This window comes from Anser brachyrhynchus (assembly GCF_964034855.1).
Source record: "Anser brachyrhynchus genome assembly, chromosome: 1".
Taxonomy (NCBI): domain Eukaryota; kingdom Metazoa; phylum Chordata; class Aves; order Anseriformes; family Anatidae; genus Anser; species Anser brachyrhynchus.
The window spans coordinates 27,993,296-28,008,746 of record NC_137694.1 but is presented as its reverse complement, the minus strand read 5'-3'; the positions used below and the strand labels follow the sequence as shown (position 1 = coordinate 28,008,746).

General features: G+C 36.8%; 1 long non-coding RNA gene across 2 annotated transcripts in view; it reads left to right on the top strand.

Moving 5' to 3' along the window:
• Positions 1 to 15,451, top strand: part of LOC308176546 — a 46,578-nt gene that overhangs the window by 7,450 nt on the left and 23,677 nt on the right. For both annotated transcript variants that reach the window (XR_013938362.1, XR_013938363.1), the window contains one exon: positions 3,277 to 3,355. This is a non-coding gene — a long non-coding RNA (uncharacterized lncRNA). The remainder of the gene's footprint in view (positions 1 to 3,276; positions 3,356 to 15,451) is intronic.

Sequence of the window (15,451 nt, the reverse complement as noted above, 5' to 3'; positions counted from 1 at the left end):
AGCAAAGTATTCCAAATCTCCTGAACAAAATGTCTGAAGGCTCTATAGGTTTAGGATATCAGAAAGTATTTAAGAATTATAAAACCATCATCTATCAATCTCTGAGTGCATACTGATAGGCATAGAAAGTAAATGTAATGGCTAGGTAGAGCTATACAGCAGTCTCTGCATAAAATAATAAGGTAGTAGTTTATTTGCATTTCTGTAATACATTTCAGCTGAAGATCTGAAAGCTGAAAAGATCCCTGTTAATTCCAGCAGAACAATATAAACCACTTACAAAATAGAAGTGAATTGCAGTAGCATGCTGAAATAAAGGAGTTTTGTATGAGCAGCAGGAGAGGTGTGACCCTCTGACAGACCACTGGGTCAAATGCACATCAGGTGGAATCACTTGCATACTGGGGCTATTCGTAAGTGATTTTATTGAACTATAGTTATATAGTTGATTACCGTAGATCCTGTGTTTACTAATGCAAGCAACATTTACAAGAATTTCATTGGAGGTCAGCAACTGCAGATGTGGCAGCAAACAGTACATAAGCAACTGCTGTGTTCTTTTCTCTCTTGTCTCTTGCAAAAGCATGTAAATACATACCAGAATGCCTAGATGGGGGTGGGGTGGAGGTGTAGGAAAAAAGAAAAGAAATAAATCCACAAAAATATGAGATTCTAATAAGTAAACAGAACTCTTGTTACTCTTGTTATTTCTGCTAACCATCTTGATAATATCATAGGCAACAAATCTGCTTGTTTTCTAACTCTGAATAAAATTGGAGAGTCATCTTCCAAATTACAGAAAAACAGTTCTAATTTGTTTTGTTACTCTTTGGGAGAAGTGAAGCAGAAACAGGAATGTAAGAGTCACATACACATGACAGGAGCTTGTGATCAGCTTCATGGTGCTCATGATGAGGAATCTGGTCATGGGTGAATCCTGGAAGCTGCGTCGTGAATATTCATAGTCTCCATCCACTACTGTCAGGAAGGAAAGCACAGATCTGCAGAATGTATCCATTAGAAAAACTCATTCAGCCGATGGTTTCTGTTTGTAACAATAGTCTGCCGCTTTTTATAGCCACTTTTGAGTTTCTTTCCCCTTTTCTTACGTATTGCTACAATTCACTCTATAAAAAACTACCTCAGACTTTCATTCTCTGTATATCCATCTCAAATTTCATTTGTGCCCTGTAGGCTAAACATTCAGCTCTGGGGCACTCAGGTCTTGCTCACTATATTTTCAGACTCTAAGAGCCTATTACATGTTTTTTTTGTTTGTTTGTGTATTTTTTTCTGTTCACTGTCCATACCACTGCCTGCACTTGCTCTCTTGTAGACCCTTGTCCATCTGGGATCACTGGGATAAAGCTGTCACAAGGGTCAGGAAAGACAACTCATGTTTCCAACTACCACATTCAAAGTTAGAGGCAATATGGACCCAGACCCTTTTCAGAGTAATAGGACAAAAGGCAACAGACCCAAGTGGGAGTACAGGAGATTCTATACATCTCTGTAATTTATATAAGCTTTTATTTTATTTTATTATTTTTTTTTTGTCCTTTGAGGGAGAAAGGATACTACTGGTGGTACTGTTTCATTAAATTACACCTGACTCCCCTATCACTTTAAAAACTGTCTCTTATGGTCTAACAAAGAAGGCCCGTTGGCATAACAGGACAGATTTTGCACGGCATGAAACAATGTATAAGCATTGATTTTTCAAATTATTTGCATTCTGAATGTGATCTTAAATACATGTTCTGCTTTCACAGAGAGCCTTCCTCCATTTGCTGGGTGATGAAAGACCACTAAAATCTTGTCAGTCCAAAAAGGCTTCTGTGAACTCTCTTGCTTGCTTATCTTTGCCAGGGTGAGGGGAGGAGGGCATGGGAGAGGAAAGAAGTGAGACAAAGATGTTCCAGGTGTGGAGAAAGAAGTTGCCTTTGGAAGTTGGAAAGAACTAATGTATCAGAATATGTCAGGTGTCAGGCAGAATAACAAAATATATTGATGTTGGGAAATTTATAGTTCCAGAAATTAAAGTGTTTAGTGTAAAGTCCAGAAAAGTGTTTAGTGTAAAGAGGATTTTCCTGCATTTCTGTAGTGAAAGAAGGTGTTGAGATTTGATTTCTTTTGTCATACTCAGAATGATTGGAGAAGAATCCAATGACATAACAAGCAGAAAAGCAGCTGCCTTCATGGAAAGTGAGGTAATTAGCTGGCACAAAAAAAAAAATAAAGGAAAAATATAGTACTCTTCCTCTCCCTACCTCCATTGTGCAGTTGGTCTCTTCAGGAGGGTTACTTGGAGAAGGAAGGAGAAAACATAGTCAAGGCTCTGTAATGAATATCTCATTCTTCATAGCTAGCCTTCCCTCTCCGAGGATTTTTTATTTTTTTTTAAGTTTCTATATTAGTTCAAAGAAACACAAAAGTTAGCTTGTAAGTTTCTGCTACATCTAGCAGAAGCAAACACATTAGCTTAACAAGAGAGTAAACATGGACACTTTAAAACATTCATAACAACTAGGGGCTCCAAATCTTGTTTTTAGATTTTAGGCTTTTTCCTATTCTGTATATCCATAGTGTGACATCTTTACAATGCAAACACTCTGTCACTTGTTCTATATGATTTAGTGTTTTAGACAATTTTCAGTGTCAGGTTGTGCAGATTTTGGCTCATGAGAAGAGGCTATTTAAACTTCTCCATATAGGCAATGATGCAGACTACTAATAGGAAGAAAAGGATTGAGAGGTGGAAAAAATTCTCAGTATTTTCAGGCAAATGGGCTTTCAAAACTGATGTATTTGCTGGTGAGAAGAATTTTCTGACATTATCATAAGGTCTTTTCTTCTAGATTCTTGGGATTTCCTTTCTGATTGTTACTCTTCTGCACAGCTGCCTCTTTTCCCAAACCATTCATAAAATAGCCATCATGTTTGCACAGTATTTTCGGCCATATGTGCTCCCATCCTTAGAAGGGGTGCCCATATTCCGTTCCCTTGTCCTGAATGTCCAGGTAATGCAGTTTGAAAATAAAACTCCTAGTTCAGGGGAACACTCAGTTATCATCCCTGTTGACTTTGACAGGATTTAAGACATGCCTAAAATTAAGTACAGGTTTTATATTTTCTGAAGTGGACAAGTCAAGGAAAAAAAATAAAAATGAAGAAAACCACTTCAAATTTGGAATGCCATAAACAATTAAACAACTGTTTTTCAAGCAACAAGGAATGGATACTTAATTCTTTGTCAATCTTTTGTGTGTTTTCTAGGAATGATGATATTGAAAAATGGTGGTAGAAGACTATGAAGTACTCAATGGATGCTTTCTAAGTGATAATAATAGCTACAGTAAGTGTGAGATGGTATATTGCTCAGAGATATTTACTGAATTCATTTGGCTATAGGCAGACACATATCAATGGTAACTGACTGAAAAGGAGTAGGGTTATATTTTTATTTTTTTTTTCGCAACTGTTCTTCTAAAATAAATCTTTTTAAATTTGTGACACAGCCAGTCATGTGCATCATATTATGGAAGGTTACATCACATGATTTTATGTAGCCTGCTGGTAACGTCACTTTGCATTATACATTTAAAGAAATATCACTTCTTTTCACGTAGACAGTAATCAACTGACAAGAATTCTCCTGCTACCCATGAGAAGAAGTGGAGTATCAGATCTAATACTTTCCACCCCCAACAAATAATTTCCTGTAAATGCTTGTGCATGACAGAATGCTAGCAGATAGTGGGTATTTCACAGCTGGTGACTCTCTTATTGTTTAACTGTGATGTCTGCATCTTATCACTCTGTGCAAATTATTTAGCAACTGCCATATTATTTATAGGTATGAATTGCACAAATTAATCTCATAAATAATTCAAAAATTTTTTTTCACTGTGAATTAACATTCTGCCACAGTTAAAAATCTATTTTTGTAGAAGCATATCAACTGCAATGGGCATGTTGTGCTTGATTTTTCAAGCCGATGGATTTTGAAAAACATAGGTTTCAGTGAAAAGAATGAGAAGAGTTTTTTTTTCTTGAACTTTACACACACTCGACAGAAGCTTTCAGGTTGTGAAAAGTACCACTGTAGTCTTTAATAAGAATTATGTCATGTTCAGGCATTTACAGGAAGAGGAAAAACATTGGATCTCATCCTAATAGTATGGCAGACTGTCACTACGTGACACCAGTTTGTAAACAAAAAAATAACTTACATGAATAATGATCCATTTTTATAACTTGAACCGAAAATAATAACATTCTTTTTCTTTCCACAGTAAGACATAAGAATGTCATTGTGGACCTAACAGAAAGACAGTCGCAAGTTTGTTTGCTAGTAGACTCCTAGGGAGCTGAACACAAAAATCCAATAAATAATTAGCTCTCCTGTGACAGGCTTCTGAATTACTGTGATACATTAATTGGACAAAATTAGCATGAATTAAGGCAAATAAGTATAACATGTAATTTATTACTTACTAAGCATGGTGCTGCAGTGGAAGCCTCAGATTTCCCTTAAGATTGCTTTAACAGCTATAATGCATTCCTTAATTTACTCTGTGGAAAATCAATTTTTTCAGAGTTCATTAAGCACCAATATGTTACAATGCAACTCCCTAGAGCATAGAACCACAATACGTTATGCAAATTCATACCAGTGTGTTACCAATATGTAAATAGCAATAATACTATTGTCGGCTTCCTATTGATAGCCACGCTGAAAAGGATAATACTTAAAACTTCTTTAACTCTTACGACTTGCTTCTGATATTAATCGGTACTCTTTTAAAATGTCATTTCTAAGGAGAGTAGTTATTTTAAAAAGTCTTTTTTTTTTCTTTATGCTTCAGTAGTGAGAGTATTCTGAAGTCTCTGTTTGCAAAGAAAAGGCACATAAAGCCTTCTTACACTTTCATATGCATCAGCCGTTTCACAATGAAAGCTCAGTATTTCCAGTAGATGCATAGCTGGACATTGCCGTCTGTTAATTATGGATATACCACAGAATAAATGAAAGAGAAGGCATTCCTAACCTGTAAGTCCTACACATAAAATCATTTAAGCTTTTTTCCTCCCCTTTTTAGCACACATAAAAAATATAATAAAATAAAAATAAATTAAATGATGCATCAAGTTAACTCCAGCCAATCAAATGTGAGTCAGCAGAACTAACATTAAGAGAATGAAGTTCCAGACTATTCAATATTCACCTAATGATATGACAGACTCCAAAGCTATCACAATAACTGCCTCCAGAGCTCTTTGGGGAGACAGATGTCACTGGTGGAAGGATGATTTCCGTGTCTTGGCACTCTGCAATTGTCAAACTGAGGGAGGGAGAAGGAAAGGAGGATTCTGCTAGTGAGGAAGCATCCTTTGTGGAAGGAGGAGGAGCCATGTCTCACTCCTGTCATTCTCCCTTTTAACAGATTTTTTTTTTTTTTGAATAAAACCCTTTCTGGCTAAATTGCACTCTGAGAAGCAAGGAATGGCATTGCCCTAAACTATAGATACCTGCACTTACATTCACAATTTGGCCCTGATCTGCAAATATCATTAAAGTCAGTAGGTCAGAGGAGTTGGCTTGGAGAGTCTGGGCCTCTGACAGTAGGTTTATTGTTGTTGTTTTAAACATGTATATAACTGATTTATTGCTGCTTTGAGCTATAGCTACAGTGAAACTGGCAGAAGAGCAAGACACTCGGTCACTACCGTTTCAGCCTCAGATGAAACAGCAGCTATTAGGCATTTAACTGTTGCAAAATGTTGAAGACTTCTTATGTTTAGGTTTGATGAAAAATAAAAAATTTGTTTTGTTAGGACATCCTTGGTTATGCAAACAGGAAAGTCTACGTAAGGTGAGAGTTGTAGGTCATTTTGTTTAACACTGTGTTTGTAGTGTTATTTTGTTTGTTTGTTTGTTTGTTTTTACTATACATACAGGAAATACTGCACTAGAGATAAGTAATATTGTGTAATAAATATCTATTAATACCCAGTGGTAAAATATATTCAGGCCTTTACTCAGTGAACCACATCCTAGCCTGTGAATATAGCACTCCACACCTTACAACTATAATCAAAATGGTGACATGCTCTACAAGCTCCTGTCTGTTGAAGAGCACTATCAAAGTCTTTCAAATATAGCTAAAAGAAAGCCAATAAAACTATCAGTGTATACAGACAGCATGATACTCCAGAATTATTTTTACAATAAATACATGTTCAAAACTGCCAGTGTGTTAGATATAGTCTCAGTGTGCACATTCAGATTCACTGTGGACTTATATCTCACCCTTCAACATCAACATATAGCAGAGCTCGTATTTGAGGGTATAGTTGTGTCCTAGTGGAGACTGCATCCCTCTGGAACTGAATCAGGTGGCTGCAGAATCTGACCCTCTAAGAATAAAGGGGATTTGGAGTCAGTTGAAAATATTGAACTTTTTTGTGTTAATGGCAGTCTTAAATATTTCCAGGGGGCAATATCTGGCTCCATCTATGCATGGGATGTGTACAACAGACATTTTGATTTTGTATTTTCAAATTCCTTGTGATCATTTGCAATAATAGCCTATATCTTCCTGATAAATAATAAATATTTGTGTACCAAAGTGAGTGGGTATTTTCTAAACCAGATTAGTGGATTTGTATTTTCTATGGGCCATTAAATGGCATGCTTAAAATAAGTCCCTCAAAGACCCTTAAAGAATCTGGAATGGGTACGGAAGGTGAAAAAACTGTGGCAATTATATTTCTCTTATTGCCCCTGTAAACTGAGTAACAGAGAACACACACAGAGGAGCTTTGTGGTCCATATATCCCATACATATATATTTCTTTCTTTTCACTCGGGATGTTATGCAATACTGTAAGGGTGAAAAAAGAAACCTGGTGAAGTAAAATCTACAGTTAAAAGAGAACACAAGAAATTGATAGGTTTTCGCTAATCTGAAAAAAAAATATATTTTTTTTTCTCCCAAAAAGGAGCTGCTAAATGCATAGGGCTCATTTGTTTACACCTAGTGTGAGAAAGAGCAGCAGCTGCAGCATTTGCCGGCTCTGAGTCATACCAAGTTACAGTCACAGAAATGGGAGAGTTTAAACCTCTGAGGGCTTCCTTTGCCTTGGTGCTGTACTCCACCACTCCACCACTTCTTTAAAGTCTCCCTGAGGCCTGCCCTGATTCACTATGGTGTGTTATGGAGTGGAGTGGTAACATTTGTGACATCTTCTGATTGCTTTTGGAAGTTCATTGTCTTAACACATTGCATACGGGCAGCAGTAGTTCAAAAATAATTCATGTCAAGGATTATTACTGCTGCATGGACTGTAAATCCATGTAAAGTCTTCTGCATTTTACTTATAATGCCACTGCTGGTGCTGTCAAAACCAGCTCCCAGATGTCGCAGTGTTTCCCATCCCAGTCATTCTTATCAACTACCTCTACATTCTTGTCTGTAGTTTAGAGTGAAAACATTTTTGTTGCCCTCCAATCATTTATCACTTGAAAATAATAATAATGAAATAGCATAGAGACAGCATACTGCGGTTTTATGTAATTTGATACAATTTAAAAACTTTTAATTACAGAATACTCCAAATTAATGTTAATTAATTTTCTAGAAAAAAATGTACAAAACATTGGGTATTAATGTTTCTATATCAATTTCTATATCAATTCTGACTCCATTTTTTTAAATTGTGAAATTGTTCATTTTTCTAATTATTATAATAAATAAATAAAAAGAAGACCTATAAACTGGTAGGGAGTGGACTTCAACTCTCCATCTATCCACAGACCTCCAAATTAAACCTCTGTGTTGACATTTGACTTCCATTTTTTTGTGTGTTTTTAACTGCACTGTGGCCTAACCTGGAAAGAAAGGTTATAGAGTATCTTCTTGCTATCCTCTCATCTCCTCTGACAGTTAACTCGGGTTTGATGGTATGGCACTCTTGTTGGGAATGGCAGTTTGGGGTTTAAATCACCATAAGCTGAGGAGAAGCTGGAACACAGATGGCTATTCTACAAGTCCTCTGGCCACTAGGATATTTTACAAAAGGTCCATGCTTAGTTATGCATCAGGCCTTAGAAGACAGCTTTGGGGTTGGAGCCTGAAGGGAGAGCAGCACCTGAGCTTTAGAGAGCAGCCAAAGTTCAAACACAGCCCTGTCCTTTGACAGCTCTAGCCAACCTTGGGCTCTTTTGATATCCTTTCAAGGTAGTTTCACTCTGTTTGCTTGTTGTATAAAGTACATTGGTGCCAGAGTAACGCACTCTGGATCGCCTGACTGGGGTCAGCTACCTCCTTTTTGCAGCTCTTAAAGTAAGTTGTGCAGCCCTACTCTTAAGTCATTACCATCTGGCTGAATCCAGCTCGTGTTGGTTTCATGGCAGCTGTGTCAAGAAGCTACCAAAATACCAAATACTTACTTTTTGTGTAATTCTCATTTGTCACTTCCCTTGTTAAACCTAGATATTTAATAACTGGCTGCAGTGATAGGAAATTTTACAGAGCTGTGCCAGGAATTTATTCAGTGTATGGTTTCATGTGAAAATCAAAAGAAGAGTATGGGGTGAAACACCCTTATTGTCTGTAGAAGGTCTGATTCTTTGCTCCCTGTTGGAATTACAGGTCATTATTTTCCTGCTTTCTTTTAGCATTGAGAGAATAGTGACATGTACCTGAATTTGCCCTTTAACTTTCAATCACATTATCTACAAATGTAACAATTCCTTTCTGGTCTTTGTTGTCACTAAAATTGCTGTAATATGCCTGACCGTATGTGTGCCTTACAGGCCCTTGCTTAACTTGCATCTCTGAAAATGGCTTACTAATATATGTTTGTGTTGAGATAAATGTCACCTCTGTTCTTCTCAACAAAGTCAAAACCAGTGAGATATAAGGCAAACAATTCAAATGCTACTGAACAGTGGGGGAAGTTGGCTACCCACGGGTATGGCAGGGTAATTATCTATCTGCCCACAATCTGTCCACAGCTGGAAATTGAGTTAATTTTATTTACTCTTCCAAAGAGAAATAGAAAACCCAAGAACAGAAGATTCTCATAAAACTCTCCAAATAATTAAAGTTAAGACCTTGTTTCAGAGTCTTCTGCCTTTAATATGCAATATACTGTTCTGCACCTAACTCATTTAATCATGGGCACTTAAAATTGCAAGAGAAATAACCCAACAGTACAGTGACCCTCCTCTGTGAAACTGTGAAACCTGTCTTTTTCTTTAAGAACTCCACCTAAAGAGAATTTGGTAGAGTTAAAAAGTGGGATTAAAACATTAAAGGAATTTTATGTTGGTGGTTGTGTTTAGGGGAGAGTTTGCGTGGCACTTTTAGAGAGAGATTTTTTGTGACTCTTTGAGAACATTTCAGGTGCCATACTGTAGGTGTCAGGTGCCATTTGATATGCCCTAAGGTACTCTGCCTGACTTAACAAGGTTATGAGTCTTCTGTGGTCCTGTGGCATATCTGTGGCCTAAGCATACAGCTCTGATATTCTAAGGCATTTTTACTATTGAGAGTACTGAAGTTGCCTCTAGTATTTCATTTCAGTTATCTGTCTCCTACTTTTTCATGCTGAAAAACGGATTACATGAGTTAGGCAAAATGAAAGGCTCTTCCTTATATTATTGCAATTATAGTACATAGACTTACCATACTATAATATCTCTAAGATCCTTTTGTCTCCATCCTCCTATATTTTCACATTTTCCTTAGGCCTATATGATTCTGTTTCTATTCAATTACTATCATTAACGTATATTTGGCCATCTTGCCTGTTCTATTGATTAATTCACCCTTCATGTCACATTTGACCATGGCTATGAAATACTTTTGGCAAGCACTACCATCTCTGCTTTTATAGATACTTACAAGAAATCTCAATGTGAAGAGGCAGTTGGAAATTTTTTCTCCACAAAACTTGGATTTTGCTTATTTTCATCTCTGCAAAAATTGCTACTGTTTTGATTTATGGGTAATTTCCAAGTTAAAGGAAGAAAACAAGATAAAAAATGGTGTGTAATCAGATCCAGATGTATTTTAAAGAACACATCTGCACTTTAATAGTATTAAATAATCATTGCAAAGACTTCATTTTGAACAAGCTTCATTCTGTCACTTCTTCCTGTCTTTGACCAATCTCATTTTGGCACCTGTGCTTTTTTGTAACCAATATTCCCATTTTGCCTTCCTTCCCATGACAGTAGGCTGATGGTGGTAAGCTCTAGGGAGGTAAAAGGGAATGTTATCTGCTCAGCACTATCAGTTCATATTATCTTTTATCTTTCAGATCTTGTTCCCCTTGACTCTAATCATCATCTCGGAGTCTGTCTTTCTGGCAGCTGCTTGTGCTCATGCTCTTTCTCTCAGACTGGAAATACTTGGGAGAAAGGATTTTGGATTTTGGTGTTCTGTGCTCCATCTCTCCTTTGTTTGGGTACAAATCTAGCATAGAAAGTATCTATAAACTTACCAAAAAAGGTCTGAAAATTCTGAATATCAGATGCTTCTGTTCCTCTTTTTTTTTTTTTTTTTTAAATTTATGGGGCACTTCTGTTCCAAATAGAGTATCACTGATTGTAGAAGTCACTTTAATGCATCATAAAGTGCTAACTCTCTTTGTCTTCTCCATGTGTTCTCCATTCTTTCTCATATTTTTGTCCCCCAAAGGTCTTTAAGAATGAGACTTCTGTGGATCCCACATGAACATCCTTTTTCAACACCCAGAGATGGTTAATAATCTGGTTAAGTCTTTATTTTGTGGCTACTGTGTATTTGCTCCCACATATTCTATATATTGATGGGAACCTCAATATAATTCAGGCTGTGCAGCATCTGATTGTAACAGATTGGTTTTCACTCCCAGAAAGCAGAACATCAAAGCAGACACAGATCAATAATACTTTCCCCTTCCTGTCTGTGGATAGCGTTGCAGGTTTCTGTTCAACAGCCATGAGAAAATGCCTGCAAAAATCCAGATAGTGATCACTAAGTGGCAAATACAGAATCAAACAACTGGCACTGTACCTGGCACATGAAGTGTCACTTAGAGTACAAGTTGTTGGTTCTTAGTAAAAGAAACTTGAACTGTGGATCCTTAAGAGCTATTTTTTTTTTCTTCTTCTCATTCCTTGCCTTTTACTTTGGCTCCTTCACATGGTGCTGTTCTCCATTTTTATGCTGTAGCTCACCGATAGTGAATGCTTCCAGTCCCAGCTAGTCATCACAGGATGCAAACATTAAATGAAAAAAAATTCAATTAAATTTTAGGTTGGTTGATCAGCCAGAAGTGAGAAATATTTAGGTGAAAGTGAGTAGTGGATATCTGGATGGCAATTAGTGCCTACTTCCAATACCTTGAGGCAGGGACTCAAATATTTCACCTGTGGAGGAGGGGGTCACGGCTTTTTCATCCATTCTTTTCTTTTCCTTTTAATTCCCTAACTCCCATAATCTGGCAATGTATTATGCAGCACAGACCAGGAAGGTGGGCTGCAGTAAATGCTGCTTTATGGATCAAGCAGTAGGAAGTGCTATACTCTTCCCCCCAGAGACTGAAAGCTTTACATCAATCAGCATACTGACAATGACTGCTTTTGAACTTACCTGTAGTATAGCGGTGTGGCAAATCATTATCCAGCATTCAATTTTTTTAAAGAACACATATAATTTGAACACTGAAGCACCATACAGCCATTTTGTCTGACTCCGAGCACCTTTTTGATTGATCGCCTCTCTCTGTGCCACAGGGAGGAGACAAGATATTTTCTGTGCCTTTTGAGCATAATGCCCAAATAATCTCACATACTCTAATGAAGTTTGTGAAATTCTGTGCCAACATTTGTGTAAATGTGAATGCAACATAGGACATTCTCCATAAGCAAAAAACAGTGAAGTGGGGTACTTTGTACCAAGCAAACTAAAAAGGTGGCAAACACAACATGTAGCATTATGGTGTGAATTCAGATATTAGTCTTGTTTTGTTATGGGTGACAGGATGGCATTTGACCTGTTTTTAAATCATCCTGGAAATGATGAAAGGGAACAGAAATGGAACCTAATGTTTATTAATCAAGAGCTTTCATACCAGGAAGTTAGATGAAAATCCAAGAATCTGTATGTGAATTCATTTCACTGCGGGATTGAGAATGTCAGGTCAATGGCATAGACAGTTTTGCTTAGCTTCAATTTCCTCAGGTGAAATAACTACTGCATGGACTGGAAACAATGGCAAGAATCCAAAGGCAATTACACACTGTTCTGGTAAGGGAAAATCTAGCTTCAAACTCCATAGAAAGTAGGCAGTTTCATGATCTTTGAAAGACAGATTATTTCACGTAATTTGAGTTCTACATTTGAACTCCACTATCTCTTGCTAGTCACCTGGGTCTGCATTCTGTATAATGGGAGTGATGGTGGCAATTACTTTGGGTCCTCCTCTTGATCCCACCCCCCTCCCCTTAAAAAAAACAAACAAACAAACAAAAAAAAAGCTCCTAATTGCATAACTTCCTTTCAGGGATAGCAGTTGCCTTTTCTACTTCTTTTTAAAAGCATATGTTTATCTCAATCTATATTTTTGAATTTTTCTGTATTTCTATACTTAATTCAGTGCTCGGCTCCTGCCAAGTGTGACTCTTTCCCATAAACTCATTGGTGGACTTACATGTGATGAGAGAAGAAACGTTTAGACATGGAAAATAAATGCAAGCACAATCTCTTTATGCGTTTAGTTTATTTATGTGGTTGCCATTAATGTTTTTTCAAAGAATCTGGCTCTCTAATCCAGGATTGTGCCTTCCTCTTAATCATAATCTGTTTTAAAATCGTCATTTAAACAAGCCATTGTTTCAAAGACAAATCTAGTGATAAATATATTGGCCTTCATTGCTCTTCGGACTTCACTAAGACAACAATAAAGGGAGGTGAGTTGTAACCTATTCATATTTTAGAAGGGCCTTTTTGTAAGTTTTTGTACTGTGCTTTAATACAGTAAGTGATAGAAAGAAAGCTTCACAACCTAATATTTTCCAAGTTTAGGCAAGATGCCTTAAGGAACCAGTTTGGTACAGTTCTGCAAACACCCTCTAAGGTCTCAGTGATCTCCATTTTGACTGAGAAGGCCTAGAAGTGACTCCCTTTGCAGTTGTCTGTCAACATTATTCCAACTCCAGCCAGAAAGGATCATTTCAGAGTGACATTGTCTATTTGAAATCTTCTATTGTTTTTGTGTGATAACATCACCTGCCTAAGGATTGCAAGATTTTGCACTCACAAGGTCTGTGAACATTACTGAGTTTCAACCATCTTTATCACAATAAATCAAACACCTAATTAAAGGTAAAAGTGCCTGAAAATGTCAGATAGACTTTCTACATATGATAAGAGACCTTCGGTTAACATGTAAAAGTTAGATCTTACCTCTTTCTGTTCTCTTGTTAAGGCTTTTTACCCCAGAGCTGAATGTGTACACAGCTGACATTAGTACATGTTCTCATCTATCTTTAAATAACAGAGCAATGACAGTGGTTTTATTTAGTGCTTTTCACTTTGTATATATTGATGCTGAGAAACTGAAATAAGAGACATTTGTTAACAAATGCGTTTCTGTAAAATGACAGACGTGACTCTTCTTGCCCCATTTTGTGAGATAGAAATAATAGCAACTTTTTACAAGGCGTATGTGTTCTGTATGTGTTACGCTGTGGCTTAATATTGTTTGGCTTCATTTGAATGCATGAGTACTGAAGCTACAGGAAACAGAAGAAAGGCTACTCTGCCCTTGGCCTTCTTTTCATTTAGTGTAGATAGCAGGACATCTAATTGTTTCTTGAATGACCTACAAGGTCTTTGTGGAATGAGATTGTTGTCTTCTGTGTAGAGAGAGCATCCACATTCTATTCAGCCATTGTAACTTAATTATAGGATGCATGTAATAGTTTGGAGATGGTGAATTTGCCTCTCATGCAAGTCATCATGAGACTCTGGGAAGTAGATGCACATGTTCATTTATTGTAAAATACTCAAATTAATTATTTCACCTGATATCTGTACTTGTAAGTTGCCAGCTGCAGTTGAGGATGACAGAGAATGAGCCACAGATGAAATATATTAGGTACATTGTCTAACACTCTCCTGAAGGCATTCATATGCTATGTGAATGGAAGCTGTGTAGAGCAATTGGATTTAAAGTCCATCTTATGCTTACCAGTTATTCTATTCTTCTTTTCTGTGATAATATCAAATGATTTTTAAAGATGTTTTTGGTTACAAATGACAACATACACTACACAGCATTTCTCTGTTCCCCCTCCCTGTAACTATACTTTAGTGAGATGCAAGAGCCATGTTGGTGTCTTTACTACAGTTGCATTTCATTTCAGCAGTATATGTTCTGTCACTTGTTATTTTCTATAAAGAGCGTGATTCTTTCCACTTATTTGTTAGTAATCCTGCTCCACCAGAACCAGTTGGAAAGGTGTCACTGTTTTCAACAGGTGCAATTTTGCCTTCATTCAAAATAACTACTAATCTTATGGAATAGTGTAGAGTTTGTTCAAGAGCCTTTTACTTCTGAGCATTTGTAGTGCTTGAACTTAGTGAAGGCTGTGCTTCCTGTTAGTTTTTGCCAATTGTTTTATCTGTGGATTGTGTAAGCCTTGTACATGGTTTATATATTATTTAGCCTGCAAAGAATATTAAATTTAAGTATCTCTTTAGTGCCTCTTATAATGCAAGTTGATTACTTTTTGAAACTCAAAGTAATATTTAATAACTGTTAGTTTTTTTTTAGAGAGTTCCTACCTAAGAAACAGGAGTTCTTACAGCTACATGGATAATTAACTTGAAGCTTGTCTGTCTCTTGGGGGACATCAGATATGTAAATGAGGAACTTAAGTCTGAACAAGTCATGCCAGGGAATCACTAAAAGTTTTATTACACTGAAGTACTGGTATTAAAATCCTAAATGTTATAGTATGTTATTATAAATCAGTGCATTTTAAAGAGCAAATATGCAGGTTTTTTTTTTTCTTATTTGCTATGTAAAATAAAAATATGTAGCTTTCAGTTTGAAGTGGTACTGCTGAAATTTTGAAACTACCAGTAGAACAAGATCAGTTATGGGAAAAAACAAACAAACAAACAAACAAACAAAAAAACCCAACACATATTATGAAACCATTCTACTTTCTCTCACTGTGAAAATTTTGAAGAATAAATGTATCACAGTATCACAGATTTCTAGGTTGGAAGAGACCTCAAGATCATCGAGTCCAACCTCCGACCTAACACTAAGTACTCCACTAAACCATATCGCTAAGCTGTACATCTAAACGTCTTTTAAAGACCTCCAGGGATGGTGACTCCACCACCTCCCTGGGCAGCCCGTTCCAATGCTTAATAACCCT